The 15,701-nt window shown below is 51.6% G+C and overlaps 1 protein-coding gene across 1 annotated transcript in view; it reads right to left on the bottom strand.

Moving 5' to 3' along the window:
• The window catches only part of CAPN15 (calpain 15), a 69,081-nt gene extending 60,392 nt beyond the window's left edge, over positions 1-8,689 (bottom strand). Inside the window, exon 1 of the mRNA XM_024219673.3 lies at positions 8,583-8,689. The gene's annotated coding sequence lies outside the window, so the exon portion shown is untranslated. The remainder of the gene's footprint in view (positions 1-8,582) is intronic.
• Between the last annotated feature and the right edge of the window lie 7,012 nt (positions 8,690-15,701).

Raw genomic sequence — 15,701 nt, 5'->3', positions numbered from 1 at the left:
GGCAGAAGCAAGCTTGCTCCTGCTGGCTGCTGCTGTACTGCAGGCTCTGCCGGCAGCCAAGCTTCCCCCTTCCCCGCCTCTTCCCCCAGTGTGCTGCGTCGAGCCCCACCTCCTCTCCCTCCCTGCCACCGATGGCCCTTGCGAGGGAGGGGAGAAGAACAGCCCCAGTGCTCTCGGTGCTCAGACCGGTAAGGAGGAGGAGAAGAGGCAGGGGGAAGGAGGGTAGGAGCGGGGCATATCCCTCCAGCCCCCTGCCGTGAGCCGCTCAGGGGGCTGGGAGCACCCCCCTGATCCCAGCCCAGCCCCCTGACCTGACCCCTGCACCCCCTTGCACCCCAGCTCCCTGCATCCCCCCCAACTCCATCCCTGACTCCTGCACCCTCCACACATACCCAGCCCCCCCACACCCCATGCCCTGACTCCTGCACCCCCTCACATGCCCCTAGCCCTCTGCCCTGACTCCTGCATCCTCCACACATACCCAGCCCCCCACACACCCCTGCCCTGACTCCTGCACTCCTCACACATACCCAGCCTCCCCACACTCCATGCCCTGACTCTTGCTCCCCTCACATCCCCACCCCGAGCACCAGGTTGGCAGAGGGCTGAGCGGGGCCGGCGGCTGGGACCCCAGCTGGCAAGGGGCCGGCAGCCAGAACCCCAGACCGGCAACGAGCTGAGCGGGGCCGGCAGCCAGAACCCTGGCTGGCAGGAGCTAGCTGACGGAACCTCAGACCGGCAGCGGGCTGAGCCGCTCGGCCCGCTGCTGGTCTGGGGTGCCGGCCCCACTCAGATCGCTGCCAGTCTGGGGTCCCGGCCCCTGGCCCCGCTCAGCCCACTGCCGGTCTGGGGTCCCAGCCGCTGGCCCCGCTCAGCCCGCTGCCGGCCTAGGTGAACGGAACCCCAGGCTGGCAGTGAGCTGAGCGGGCCGGCGGCGTAAGATCAGCATTTTAATTTAATTTTAAATGAAGCTTCTTAAACATTTTGAAAACCTTGTTTACTTTACATACAACAGTAGGTTATATTATATATAGACTTATAGAGAGAGACCTTCTAAAAAACGTTAAAATGTATTACTGGCACACGAAACCTTAAATTAAAGTGAATAAATGAAGACTCGGCACACCACTTCTTCTAGGTCAAGGGTCAGCAACCTTTCAGAAGTGGCAAGGCCACTGGTCTCTTGCTACGCCAATGGTGAGCATCTTGACATTAACACTATTTAAAACACAGGCCAGCTGTGCTTTCTCTGCTGCACTATAGCACAGCTCTGTGCTGCCACAGCCCAGGCAAAGGGTCTCAGTATTTGCATTCGAAATCCAATCCACGGGCTCTAAATGCAGCCATTAGATTTTGCACTGGACTGGCCCTTGCCATGCAAGTTCTGAGTCCACATGCAGATTCCTGGGGAGGGCCACAGGAAAGAAAAGTTATAAAACCCTTCCATTGCCCTGGAAAGAGGATACGGAGCCTTTCACTTCTAGGTCCTGGCCTGGAATCCAGCCCAGGTTGGAGGGCCCAAACTCCATTACCACTGGAGGGCTGATAAGTGACCTGCATGTGGCTCAGGCCAGGCCCCAGTGAACAAGCATCTGCCCATCACCCCACCACCAATAGCGAAGCCAGGGCCTGCATGGGCCAGAGACACCAGACTCCCTTTTTGTCCCAGGCTTATTGCAAGGGCAGCACAAGGGGGAAGCTTGTCCTTGTGGTGCTGCTGCTGCTACCTGTTTGTGGGCAATCTGAGCGCATCAGTCTTCAGAACTACCACGCCACCACAAGTCACCAGCACTAAGGTGACATGCATGGACTCCACAACCCTGCCCCTCCCCACAAGTATGTCCTCTGAGCTCTCCACAGCTCCAGAGCAGTGTTCAAAATAGCGACTATTTAAACAACCAAGAAGCTTTGCAGACCAGTGCCCGGGTCAAGCTGCCTGTGTGCTAAACATACAGGTGCTACTGAAAGGCTGGGGATGTCTCAGGAGCGGCTGGGGTGGTCGCAAGGAAGCCAGGATATCACCCCAAGCACCATGTGTTTTAGAGAGACCTAGCAAACAGAGAGTTACAACCCAGCATTCCCAACCAGATGGTATCCGTGGCAACGAGCAACAGTCTTACTCCACCAAGTCCCAGCTGAAGTTCAACACCATGATGATTCCCAGAGGGAATAACAGCGAAGCACACAGAGCTAAGCCAGACGTGCCCACCTCACTGCTACCATAGCACCTGCTGCTGGGGGTCCCAGTATTGGCATTACAGAGGGATCCCAGTCAGATGACAGCCCTGAGGGAAGCAGAGAAGACGGGGAGACCAGGTGAACCCTGGACCCATGTTTAGCATGAGCAGGAAGTGCACCCCGAGACACACAGGCCATGTCTGTTCCATTACAGTTTGGGAGACGGTCTCTCTTCCCTGCTCCACACATGGAAACAAGCAGCATAATCTGCTGCAACTCAGACACATCATGAGTCAAACCAGAGCCAGGTCTTCTCTAGCCGCACCTTAGCCAGGGGCCTCTTTGAGCCCGGTCTGAGAGATCTGGAAGCAGTTTGCCAATTCCAGAATCCCCATGCACACCAGCCAATTTTGGCTGGCTGGCGCTGCACAGAAGTGGCTCCACTCATATCCAGAAGCTCTGGGAATACACCCCTGACATCCCTAACTGAACCTCCCATCTCAGAGCAGGGTCCCTGGTTTGTGCCGTTCAAATTAAATGGCTAAGAGAACGAGATGAGAAGAGGGGAGTTTAGAGGGTAAAGAGCAGAGGGGAAATAATAAAAAGTTTCTGGTAGGTCTAACCCTGCTCAGTGTATAATTGAGGTGAGGGAGCTCTCAAAAACATGAGCCACCCAGTAGGCAGTTGTGACCTCTGGGAATGAGGTAGTCAGCTCTGTTTGAGTCGGGCCAGAATTAACTGGGCTGCTAGAGAGACTGAGGGATCCTCAGAACTCCATACAAAAATTCCCCTACAAAAACACCGGTTAGAGCCAAATTTCCCATATAAAACTTATTTACACAAGACCTGGAGAAACTGTCCCAAACTAGCGATCGTATCATTTTTACCTGTACAATAAGAGACACGGCCCAAGGTCTGAGCAAACAGGCTGGAACCAGGAAACTCATAAGACTGATGCAGACTCTGCCACTAACTCCTTTCCGTGACTTTGAGCAAGTCGCTTCCCCTCTCTGCCTCAAATGTAAAGTGTGAATAGTGTGACCAGCCAATCCTCCCAGCGCCCTTTCGGGGTAAAGCCATTTACATCTGTAAAGTTCCAGCCCCCAAGCCTCCACCTCGGATGACACACATGTGCAGGAGCAGCCCGCCTGCTTCGATAACGACAAATATCAGTTCTGCTAATCTCCCTAAATAAAACCACCCGGTATCCCTGTGCATGGAGATGTGCTGGGACACCACAGGATGGGAGGGGACCAGAGATTTGGCTGCCTTCCCCCAGTTAATATGCAGAACACCACTGAAATCAATGATCAGCTAACGGCACCATGTGCAAATTAAGAAATCAGGAGCGTTTACAGCCATCCTTCACCACTTGTTAACACTCCCAATGGCCTTGTAGGCACGCTGAGCAGCAAGGGCAAAAGCACAGAGCCTGCAGAACCCCACCCAGGAGAGCCAATTGTCCAATGCTAGCCAGACCGCTGTGGCTGCTCCAGATTTGGTGATGGCCATGCTCATCTCTGCAGGACTGGAGAGAACCCTGAAGCAGCTTGTGGCTGTAGGTGGCAGCATTGCCCAGGCCGCTGCTGACAGGAGCAGAGGTCGCTGGCTCTCAGCCAGCTACCAACAGCTAAGCCAGCTCCTTGCCGAGCAGCCAGCATGATCACTGGCCATAAGGAGGGGTGGTGCAGTGGACAAAGCGCAGGAGTGCTCCTGTATTTTAATCCTGGCTTTGGCAGACCCAGTCTGTGGACAAATCACTTTCTCCCACCACCCCCACTCCTGTGCCTCAGTTTCCCCATCTGTAAAATGGGGAGAATACCACCCCCCTTGCAAGGGTGCTCTGATGACTAATGTCTTTTGAGCCAAAAATTCAGTAGAAGTCATGCTCCACTCCCTACAGTGATTGGGGCCCAGCAATATTTAATTTAGTAAAAGCCCTTTTAAAATGTATTTGATGCTGCAGCAGAATTTTGAGAATTTCTACAGTGCTGGAAAAGTTGAGAGACTGTGCTGTAGAATTCAGCTCCAGCTTTCCACAGAGACCATGGGGCTATGGGCTGGAACAAAACTGGCTGCAGTCAAGGCAACCAGAAAAACCCAGATTCAGCTGGGAGTTGTCTCACCACAACCTTCCTCAAAAGAGGAAGATTGGCAACACAGGTGACAAAAAAAATTTCAGTGTTAAATTAAATGCATTTTCACAGCAAGTTCCATCCAAATTGCTTCACAAGGTGTCTACACACAGGAGCCATTGGTAAACCACTAAAATGCAGTCATCTCTGGGGTATAACACAGCAGCTCTTTAACAGCACATGGCAACACAACAGATTAGTACAGAAGGTACCATATCAGTCTGCAATTACAGGGGGGAATTCGGAGAGGCAGAATGCAATTACTCAAGATTGAATTGGGCAAGAATTTTTTTTACCTCTTTGCTTGTGAAAAATGCCATGAGAATTCATAACAAGCAACCACAACCTCTTTCAAGTCTCACTGCAAAGACAGCCCAGAGCCCTCTAATACCAACCCTAGTTCAATATTGATGGAAGAGTGCACCCTAACGAGCCACCAACACCAGCACCTAAATCAGGGGTGGGCAAACTTTTTGGCCTGAGGGCCACATCGGAGTTCCAAAACTGTATGGAGGGCCAGGTAGGGAAGGCTGTGCCTCCCCAAACAGCCTGGCCTCCGCCCCCTCCCACTTCCCATCCCCTTACTGCCCCCCTCAGAATCCTCAACCCATCCAACCCCCCCCCCCGCTCCTTGTCCTCTGACTGCCCCCTCCCGGGACCCCCCAACCATCCCCCCAGGACCCCACCCCCATCCAACCTCCCCTGCTCCCTGTCCCCTGACTGCCCTGACCCCTATCCACACCCCCACCCGCTGACAGGCCCCCCAGGACTCCCACGCCTATCCAACCCCGCCGTTCCCCGTCCCCTGACTGCCTCCGCCCCGAACCTCTGCCCTATGCAACCGCCCACTGCTCTCCATCCCCTGACTGCCCCCCAGAATCCCCTGCCCCTTATCCAACTCCCCGCTCCCCGTCCCCTGCCCCCTTACCATGCCGCTCAGAGCAGCAGGACTGGCAGCCACACCGCCACGCAGGAGCTTGCAGCCCCACCATCCAGAGCGTTGGCAGCACGGTGAGCTGAGGCTGCGGGGAAGGGGGGGACAGCAGGGGAGGGGCTGGGGGCTAGCCTCCCCTGCCGGGAACTCAAGGGCCAGGCAGGACAGTCCCGTGGGCCAGATGTGGCCTGCGGGCCATAGTTTGCCCACCTCTGACCTAAAAATGGCCCATAGAAAACTCTCATCCAAGGACTGACTCCGCCTGACTCCATTTAGCTTCAAAGATGTGATGAAATCACAGGCAAAGGCGACTCCAGGCTAATCAGAGATTTCAACAACAGAACGATAACCTCAAACCCCAGGGGTTCCCACTCTATAGAAGGCACTTAGGTAGCTCCCAGCACCACAGCACCTCGCTAGCTTTAGTAGGGTGACCAGACAGCAAATGTGAAAAATCGTGACGGGGGTGGGGGGTAATAGGAGCCTATATAAGAAAAAGACCCAAAAATAGGGACATCTGGTCACCCTAAGCTTTAGCAATACACAGCCTCACAACTCCCAGGGAGGCAGGGCAGTGCTATTATCCCCTCTCCATGATGGGGAACTGAGGCCCAGAGAGGCTAACTGATTTGTCCAACGTCACACAGGAAATTTACGCAGAGCAGAGCCTTCTCCCACATTCTAAGCCAGCGCCCTAACCACTGGGCCACCCCTTTCTTTCCCCCAGGTCCTTTTGTCTTGAGCATAAGAGCTACCAAATGCCAGACATGAGGCCTACCCAGTCTGCAGTGTCAGCATCTTTAAAGGCATTGCCTGCCTCATTCCAGCCTATAAACCCCTAAAGGAGGAAGGCACCTTTTCCTCCCTCTCCACCATGCTGCAAGTCTCTGCTCTCCCCCACACTCTACTCACAATCACCACCTACCAAGCAATTTTCTTTGAGTAAACAGATCAGTGTCCATTCAGAATACGCAAGCCAGCTAGAGACCTTTGCTCTGCACTGGACTACACAGACCAATGTATTATTAGCTCAGAAGCTGGCTGTACCCAGGCAGGAAATCAGCAGGCAAAGTCAAGTCAATCCTAGAACTTCACTCCAGCCTCAGATTGACTGTGCAGTATTGTACTTCCTTCCTGCTCTGCTGGGCTCCAGGGGACAGGACATTCAAAGGCAAGAGCCGACGCCGTCTGCTCGGATTTGTTTTATTTATTTTTATTTTTTTAGAAGAGCGTACTCATCCACCCTGCTCTGGATACAGATTAGTTGCCTTTGCTTAATATTGTTGCTCCACAGGCCTCGAGCTGGGAACTGTGGGCACTTTGATGTATGGACTGAAAGACTGTCTAATTTCATTGGGGCTTCTGAACCTAGCTCTGGAACCGCTGCCTAAAAGCAAATTCTTCCCACATAAGAATTCTTTGGTGAATCACATCTGGAGATCTTCCTGCCTGCTAGAGCCACAGTCTACTTCGTAGGGGAGAGGGGGTTATTTCTGTACTCCTGCTCTAGTGGGAAACACACAGCTCTCATACAGCTCCCCTAACAAGACACCAGCTTTATCTGCTCGGAAACCAGTTGTTCCTCCTCTTGAACACCACATCCATCACACTTTTTCCACCACAGAGGCTGACCAGTTAGGCAACTTACATCCATGCTCCAGTATCCCACAATGCACCACCTCACCACACAGGTTCTCAAGTCCTCCAAAATCTGAATCAAATGCTGCACTGAATTAGATCAGTCAGATCTTCTACAAGAGAAGCACGCATTGCCTTTTGGTATCACGCAGGCCCATGAGCAGCAGACTGGCTCAGCCCTGCAGACCCTGGCTCCTGCCTCTCCAGCGTATGCTGCTGAGAAGTTTCAGCCAGAAGAGGAATGGTTGTTTGTGCCATTGTTTCTCTCCCCTGTGGGAGGTTTGGAAATTCAGTTTCAGAACCCTGATGTGCGGTACAGATTAGAAGCAAGCATTTAAACTGGGAGAAGAACAACTGTTGCACGGGCATAGAAGGTACACACTTGAGATCTACACAAGTTAACAAGGGGCCAGCCCCAGAGGCTGGTGGCACAGCTATAATGGCACAAACTACATGACATGGCCTTTTTAAAGCCCTCTGGAGCATTGCTGGGAATCTGGTCACATGGCCGAGAGCAAATGTAACAACTGATTAAATTACACAGTTGCCAGCTTTACAGGAAACCCAAGGCAGAGCTGGGAAGGAGCACAGCATGAAATTGTTTGCCCGAGGGTCTCCCCGTGTCTGTGCCAGCAAGTCCCAGACGCCACGAAGCAGGGCAAAAAAAAACTCACTGGGATTTACAGCAGTGGGCAAAAGACAGGTACACGACATACACAAACACTGTCATCACAGCAAACACTTTCAGAGTGAAGCCATAACAGCTCAGAGACGCTTGGAAGCAAGCTGCTACTCCTACAGTCTCTATACAGACTCAGGCAGGTACAGTCACCCTACAAGCCGAGAAGCTATAAAAAGCAAGCATTAACCAGAGGCTCAAATATTATTAGCGCAAAACAGAGCAGCCTTTATAGCCAAGGCCCCCCAGGCAGCACACTGTTAGATGCTGTCAACATACCTCTCAACCTGCAAGAGACTAAATATAGGACACCAGCCATCTAATAGGAGGAAAAATCTTAATTGCGAGCAGCTCGCAGGGAGAAAAGATAATGGGACGTATAGTGATTCAGCTGCAGTTTGATCTGCAGATCTCACTGGAGAAGGGGGGACTGGTGATGCGGGACAAGTTCCCCTTGGAGGTAATTGTCTCTGAGGCCTGTTTGGTTTTTGGCGTGTGATTTTTATTTTCCTCTTGTTATTGCTTGCCAAGGGCATTAGCATGAAAACACCATATCTCGCTCTTAGGAGTTCATGGACTCTTGCTGTTTATCCCCACCAACCTGGAGTCATAATCCTCCATTTGTGATACTGTCATCACTTCTATAGCAACCAGTTGGGAGGTCACAAGAAAGAAGAGGGGCCATAAGCAGCAGGACCAGGGCCAATGCTTAAAGGAATCGAGAGCCCATTCTCATGAAGGCAGCTCTGCTATTAAATGGAGCAGGGAAATTTGGGATAGACACGCAGAAGGTTTTCCTTAAGACATCAGCTGCTCTTTAAAAGGACACAGCCTGGCCCTACTGATGTCAATAGAAATTTGGCCCCAGATTTCAACTGGACCAAGATTTGTCCTCAGTAAAGCTGACTCAGCACCAGGGCCAAGCAGGGCAGAAGGTAATTTAGCCCCAAAGTGTACTGTCCTGGGTTCAGGGCACAGCTGAGAGGTATGCGATCAGGCTCCTTTCCCTCTTTCTTACCTTCGTGCCCGGTGCTGTAAGTGCTGATGCTGCCGTGTTATAAGGGCACTTTCCCAAACAGGGCCACTGTGGCTACTCCTATACCAGCTCGCAACCGGGTGCCCCGGGTAGGGTGGGCTAGTGAAGCCATGGTCCGACTCCGTCTCTGCGGCCAGCGATGAGGCAGAGCTCCCCATGGTTCCCCCCTACCCAGATCACGCCAAGATTTATCCTAGGTTAGGTCCGAGCCAGTGGAAAGGGGCGAAGTGCTGCGGCATGGACTGGCGTAAAGATCCCAACACTGTAGAAAGGGAGGTCGGTTCTGATCAAAAGAAGGGGGGGGGGGAAAAAAGGGAAAGGAAAGGAAAGGAAAAGAAAAGAAAAGAAGAGAAAGAAACATGGTATGATATAGATCACCACCACTGGGGTTCCCAAAACCTGCTAATGAACTCTCTGAACAAGACAGTTCCAGAGTTTACCAGGGGATGGGGAGGTTTTGTTTTAACAGGCCAGTCCAACTCAGTCTGGAGGTAGGAGACGCAGGGTGGTTTCATAGAGGCTTCCTCTGGTTAAACACCATAGACCCCCTAGCTCCCTAACTTAGGTTGGTAAACTGGTACAGTTGCCCCCCGAAGACCTTGGGTGTGATTGGCAATGCCTGTTGCCGCCTACTCAACTATTCCCAACCCACCAGGAAGCGCCGTTGGTGGAAGATGACCCAGCAGAGCCAAGCACAGAGGATTGTCATTAAGATAAAGGAGTCTAAGGATAAACTGTAGAGTCCCAATCACAATGCCTGAAGCACCAGCACTTGGGAATGACTAGCACAGAAAGGGTTTTCTGAAGGCCCCAAACTCTAATTAAAAATCTGACGAACCAATTAAGTCAACCCTGAAAAGTAGGACTTGTCTGTTTGTCTAGGGCAGTGGTTCTTAAACTTTTTTTTACTGGTGACCCCTTTCACATAGCAAGCCTCTGAGTGCGACTTTTTAATTTAACACCATTATAAATGCTGGAGGCAAAGCGGGGTTTGGGGTGGAGGCTGACAGCTTGCGACCCCCCATGTAATAGCCTCGTGACCCCCTGAGGGTCCTGTCCCCCCAGTTTGAGAACCCCTGGTCTAGGTCAAGAAGGAGTTTTTTTGTTTTTGTTTTTTTTTTTTAAAGGAATAAAGTTTCATTCCTTTTTTTCAGTATCATCATAGTAAAAGGGATGGCAAGCAGATTTTGTGCCTAGGCTGGTAAATTTTCCACAGCCATTTTGCATAGTGGAATGAAATGTGAAACGTTTACACCCTTTCAGGTAGACTAGATTTCTAACAAACATTCAACAACAACAAAAAGGGCAGCCCTTATTCTTTCTTGTTCTTCCAATTTTCACAATTTACTGCATCAAACTTCCACAAAACAGAAGTATAGGAACATTTACTCTCCTTTGGTCTTCAAAGACTATATATGTATATACATACATATATATATATATATATACACACACACACACACACGTCTTTTCTTAAAGAAAAATAAATATCTTACAGTCTGGATTTGTGTAAGAAGGAAAAGGATCAAGGGAACATTTATTAGAGTAAAAAAAAGAACAAGGAGGGGAAAAAATTTCACAGCAGAGCTTATTCAATTACCCACCAGGATTTGTAGAGACGAATGAATTGTAGGAAGACCTTCATGAAGAAGCTGCTTAGTACAATAAAAGACTGAAACAAAGACTGTAAAATACAGTTTTTCATTCCCAGGATTGTTTCAGGGGATCAAGAAAGGTCTCGGTGGATAGCAGACCCCAGAACACTGGAGCTCTTGCAACAGGTGCAGTTTTGCTAGGAGCTTAGCACCAAAACTAAATATATTTGTTATTAAATGGACATTATTAACTACCTTTTAAATGGTTTCTTCTTTATTCTCTATGGTCTGTAATTATCAGTTAAAAAAAAAAGTCCAAGAATAATTATTTCTTTGCCCTTCCTTGATTTTGTCTCCCTAATCGGTCAGCACAGATTCTGTGCATCTGGTACGTTGCCACCATCACAGAGCCAACACGAGGAACTCATTGATTATTGGGGGACTGGCAAAAATGGTCCCTTGTTTTTTCCTTCAATAACTGCCATCTGAGCAGTTAAGTTGTAAGAAGTTATATTTTCCCTGCTGGGGGGGGGGGGGGGGGGGGGTGGAATTTAAAAAAAAGAAAGATACTTAACATCCAGAAGACATTTCTCCTAAGTTTATTATAATTGTAAAGGTAGGTCAGATTTGAGACATGGTCTGTTTTGCGTCTATAAAAAGTCTTAACCTTCTGCCTCAGCCTTTGATGACTTCAACAGTGCCACTCTCCTATATGTTCCAGCAAAACAGCTGAAGGGACTGAGAAGTGTTTGGCATATGACCTATAGGGCTGATAGGCTGAAACTTTTTTCCCCTCCAGGATTCAAATTTTAAACAGGCAAGAGGGAAATCGAGATCAGAAAAATGCAGATACTAATGATTCACCAAATTAAAACACAAGCAAAGGATGGGAAGGAAATCTAATGTTAAAAATCTTTCTGAGCAAAGAGTTGCACAACCAGATAAAGCAACTCAACAGTCTCCTTTGAAACCATTTCCTCAGCAACTCACCCAAGTTGAAAAGGCCAAAGCCACTCCTCTTCCCCCTTCTAGAAGAAAAAGCCTCAGGGACATGCAAGTTTTAACTCCTCAGACTCTGCTAGGTGGAAGACAAGTTAGCAATGGTGCAAGCAGCTGGCATCCAGCGTATTACTGCTGCCCTGTCCCATTCCTCCTCCCCTGTCCCTCCAGGTCTGTTACAGGAAGTCTGATCAGCCACCCTGAATGCAAATGTATTTTGGGAAACAGAGATGATGGAATCCTGGTTTAATAGACTCAGTAAACCTCTGTGGTGGGTGGAGTTGGGTGAAGGAAGGCATCTATAAATAGGGACAGGATAACCTAGCTAAGCTGTAGCTGTCTCCAACTCTATTTGGGCTACTTTTCTGTCAGCACTGTGAAATCAGATTGCTTTGGGCAAAGCATTAAATCCCTCATCTTGGGCTGGACCCCTCAGCACTAAGAATGGCCCTCCCTTTAACCAACAGGAAATCCCGTTAGTAAGATCCAGTTCGCAAACAAGCAAGAGCAGGATCGCAGTGTCAGCGTTGGATGCCTCCTCATTTCAACTTTATGCAGAACTCATGCCTGCTCCCATGCCTAGAACAGTGGTGGTCAGGGAATGGCTTAATAATCCAACCCACCGTTCGCCCTTCAGCAAAATAAGTGGTGTTTTTAAAAAATGAATGCAAGTTCTAATAATTACATGCTACTTCACATGGGTATTTAGCCGGGATTAGTTAATTCTTTGCAGCACTGTGAAAAGTGCAATATAAATGCTGAGTATTATTATTAAGGGTCTTGCATTCAGTGATTTGTAAAACTCCGAGGGTGGAGAGGGCACACAGACGGATAAATAATGTGTGTTAAATATATTTAGCAAGTGATACGGCAAGCCACAGAAAACTTCACACGGGTAGAGGGGAGAAAAAACAAACACAGATTCTCACTCCCTAGTTAGGAAATTCCTGGACATCTGGAGCTGGGGGACAGCAGATTTTTCCTCCTAGTGAAGAAGGCACTGCTTGTATTGATGTAATTTGTATTTGTATTGTATTTGTATTGATCTAATTTGCCCCTTGACACAGGGGCAACACAAGGAAGAACGGAGGGGGGAGGGTTAGCTAGTAGAAATGAATAGTTAAGCACCTATGTGTTTTCTTTGAGGGTTTTAAAGCGCAGTAATTACTAGGTTTGGAGTGGTACAATTAATTGCTCCGGAAATACTGTTTTCAAAACAAACTGATTGGATTTTTGGAAGTAAATTACCCCTATCACCACCCCGTCACACATCCCTCCCCAAAGCCACCAGCAGCAGCCTCCCTAAGAGCAGAGCAGCAGGCGGCGGGACCGCTGCAGGAATGCCGGCTCCGGGGTCACGCCGCTGCGAAGCCGATCCCGAGGCTCCGCTTCTCGCTCACACAGTGGCTCGGGGCGGCACGCCGGCTCCCGGGAAGGAAAGCGAAGCGGGCTCCGGAGCTACAGGTGGGCGGCTGGTAGCGCTCCGGGCCTCGCAGCGAAGAGTGGCCGTGCCCCTGCCCCGCTAGGGAGACAGCGCGCCCGGGGCAACGCAGCAGCCGGCTCAGTCCGCACCGACCCCCGCTTCGCTCGCTCCGCAGCTGCCCAGCCCGGGTGGGGTCGCTCCGCTCACCGGCCCTTCGGCTGCAGCTGCTCCGAGCCCGCGGGGCCGCAGGGTGTGCACCCTCTTCCCCCCAAACTGTGTGCCGGCGGGGGGAGGTGGAGCCTCGGGGATGGCAGCTGCAGTTGCCCGGCCACCTCGCCCCGCACGAGAAATCCCCCGGCCGCCTACCCCTCTCCCGGGAAGAGCAGCGTGCAGCGCCGGACACTCGCTCCCGGCAGGAGGAAACGGGAGAGCGCCGGGCTGGCCCCACAACGCGGTGCTTGCAGGCTGAGCCCAGGGTCCGGATGGCTCACAGCTCGCACAGCGCTTCCCAGCCCCGGGGCCAGCTGCGCACTACCCTGGAAACAAAGCCTGGTGCGGGGGGCATCGAGGGGGTGTATTTCAGGCCTGCATGATTGAATGTCACACAGCGAGGGGTGTAAGGGAGTGCACAGCTACTGGGGATGTGCTCAGGGGCAGATTTAGAGTTAGTGGGACCTTACGCCCAGCTTTATTTTCAGGGGCCCCCCTCAGGACCCAGCCAAGAAAGAACATTCTCTCCCCCCCCCCTTCATCCTCCTCCTCTATTATAAGTAATGGGAAATAAATTAAAATAAAGTGAGGTACCTTGATTGGGGCAGCTGTGCAGGGGGCAGGTTCTGGGCTGGAGGTTGGGGTGTGGGAGGGGGTGAGGGGTGCAGGCTCTGGGCTGGGGCAGGGGGTTGGAGGGCAGCGCTTACCTCAGGTGGCACGGCTCCCAAAGCAACCGGCACACACAGCCCTCCGGCAGCGGCTCCTAGACAGGGGGCAGGGGGTCTCCACATGCCACTCCCAGCCAACGGGAGCTGCAGAGTTGGCACTCGGGGGGGGCAGCGCATGAAGAGACACACACGCACACCCCAGGAGCCTCAAGGACATGACAGCTGCTTCCAGGAGCAAAGCGGCACAGAGGGAGGGAGGCAGAGTGGGCAGGGAGCCGTCTTAGCCCTGCTACTGGCACATCTCTGCGTGCCCCTTGGGGGGGGATGGAGACTGCGGGTCTCCATGCGCTGCCCGGGGTGGGGGCAGCGCGCAGAGCCGCCCCTCCTACCCACCAGGGGTGCACAGAGACACAGAATATTAGGGTTGGAAGAGACCTCAGGAGGTCATCTAGTCCAATCCCCTGCTCAAAGCAGGACCAACACCAACTAAATCATCCCAGCCAAGGCTTTGTCAAGACAGGCCTTAAAAACCCTCTAAGGATGGAGATTCCACCACCTCCCTAGGTAACCCATTCCAGTGCTTCACCGCCCTTCTAGTGAAATAAGGCGCAGCAGGGCTGCATGCCAGCAGCTGGCCAGTTCCGGGAGCAGCGTGGGGCCAGCAGCCACGACATGCAGGCAGCCTGCCTGCGCCCTACTGGGCCACTGGCTGGGACTTGAGGGCAGGTTGTCAGATATTTGTCCTGCATTTTGGGGGACCCCCTGTCGTTGGGGGCCCCATGCCACTGCACCGTTTCATGGTAAATCCTCTCCTAGGTATGCTGTGTGTGGGGGGGGGGGGGGGTTTACACACTGATGTGTGTATAGTTACAGGGTGTGTGTGTCTGTGTGTGTAAGGGGAGGGTCGGTGTAAGGGAGTGCACAGCTACTGGGGGTATGCTGTAAGGGGGTCACACAGTGATGGTGTAAGGGAGTGCACAGCTACTGGGGGTGTGCTGTAAGGGGGTCACAGTGATGGTGTAAGGGAGTGCACAGCTACTGGGGGTGTGCGTGTAAGGGGGTCACAGTAATGTGTGTGATGGGCTATGCATAGCTACACAAGAGTGTTTATGTGTAATGGAATCACCCAGTGATGTGTGTATAGCTACAGGGGGTGTATGTGTAAGGGGACTGTGCAAGAGTAACACAATGGCATGTGTTAGTGTAAGAGGATCATAGAGGTAAGCAGAGGGTCACACACAGCGATCAAGGGGATGTTACAGAGGCATGTGATGTATGTGTGCATGGGTGTCTATTGCATGTGTAGGGGAGTGATGGGAAGGGGGAAAATGTAAATAAAATAAGTTAGGCGTTCGGCTCCATTGGGCCAGGGCTGAAAGATGCCATATGGATGCGAAGCAGTGTGTGGTTTCCAGAGGATGTGGATAGGACTTCAATAAGAAACTACATTGGGGGGAGGAGAGGGGAAACAACTACGTTCCTTTCCATCCTCAGATGCCTTTAGGGAGTCACAGCTGCTGGACTGGGAAAGCAAACAGCCTCCCTAGGACGGCAGGAAAGTGTTTAAGCAACAAAACGCCACCACTTTCAACCCTCTCCTCCCTATATTTTGAGGCCGAAATAAGGCCCTGAGACTCCATGGTTGTGACAGCATGCAGCCACCAGTCTACATGGTCCTGCAGTACAATAGGCGGCCCCGTGGGCTTCCTTGCTGGCAGCTGCAGCAGCTTAAGGGCGGTTCAATTGAAAAGTGTCCAGGTAGAAATTGACATTTCCTTGTACAGTCAGCGCTCTGTGTGTAACTGCTGCCCAGTGACAGGCAGAAGAGTTTCACTCTGGAAAACGAGTTGTATGACAATAAGGCATGGGAGTCACAACACAGGAGTTGAGTTTGCAACTCACACCAAACAGAAAGTGATCACAGAGGCTGCTGCATGCGTTGCAAGGAGACCACACTGCTGGGTCTGGGCAGTGGCCCAAGGGGCACACTGGCACGGGGTCCAAGCAGTAGACTAGAAGGGGGTATGACAGGAACTAGCCAAGTCACTGACCCAGAGGCAACAAGTGGGGGATCTGACCTCATCCTTCAAGGACACCTGCCCACCTTTTGTGAAGGCAGTGCACAGCCATCACTGCTCCTCAGACAGCTGTAGTGAGAGATGCCTGTAAGTGGCCAGGAGATTATACTCCAAAGCTGGCCTCAGTG

The sequence above is a fragment of the Terrapene carolina genome, unplaced genomic scaffold (genome assembly GCF_002925995.2).
Source record: "Terrapene carolina triunguis isolate 2854851 unplaced genomic scaffold, T_m_triunguis-2.0 Scaffold67, whole genome shotgun sequence".
Classification (NCBI taxonomy): Eukaryota; Metazoa; Chordata; order Testudines; family Emydidae; genus Terrapene; species Terrapene triunguis.
Note: the sequence above shows the minus strand (reverse complement) of the source record. Positions and strands in the feature narration are given on the sequence as shown.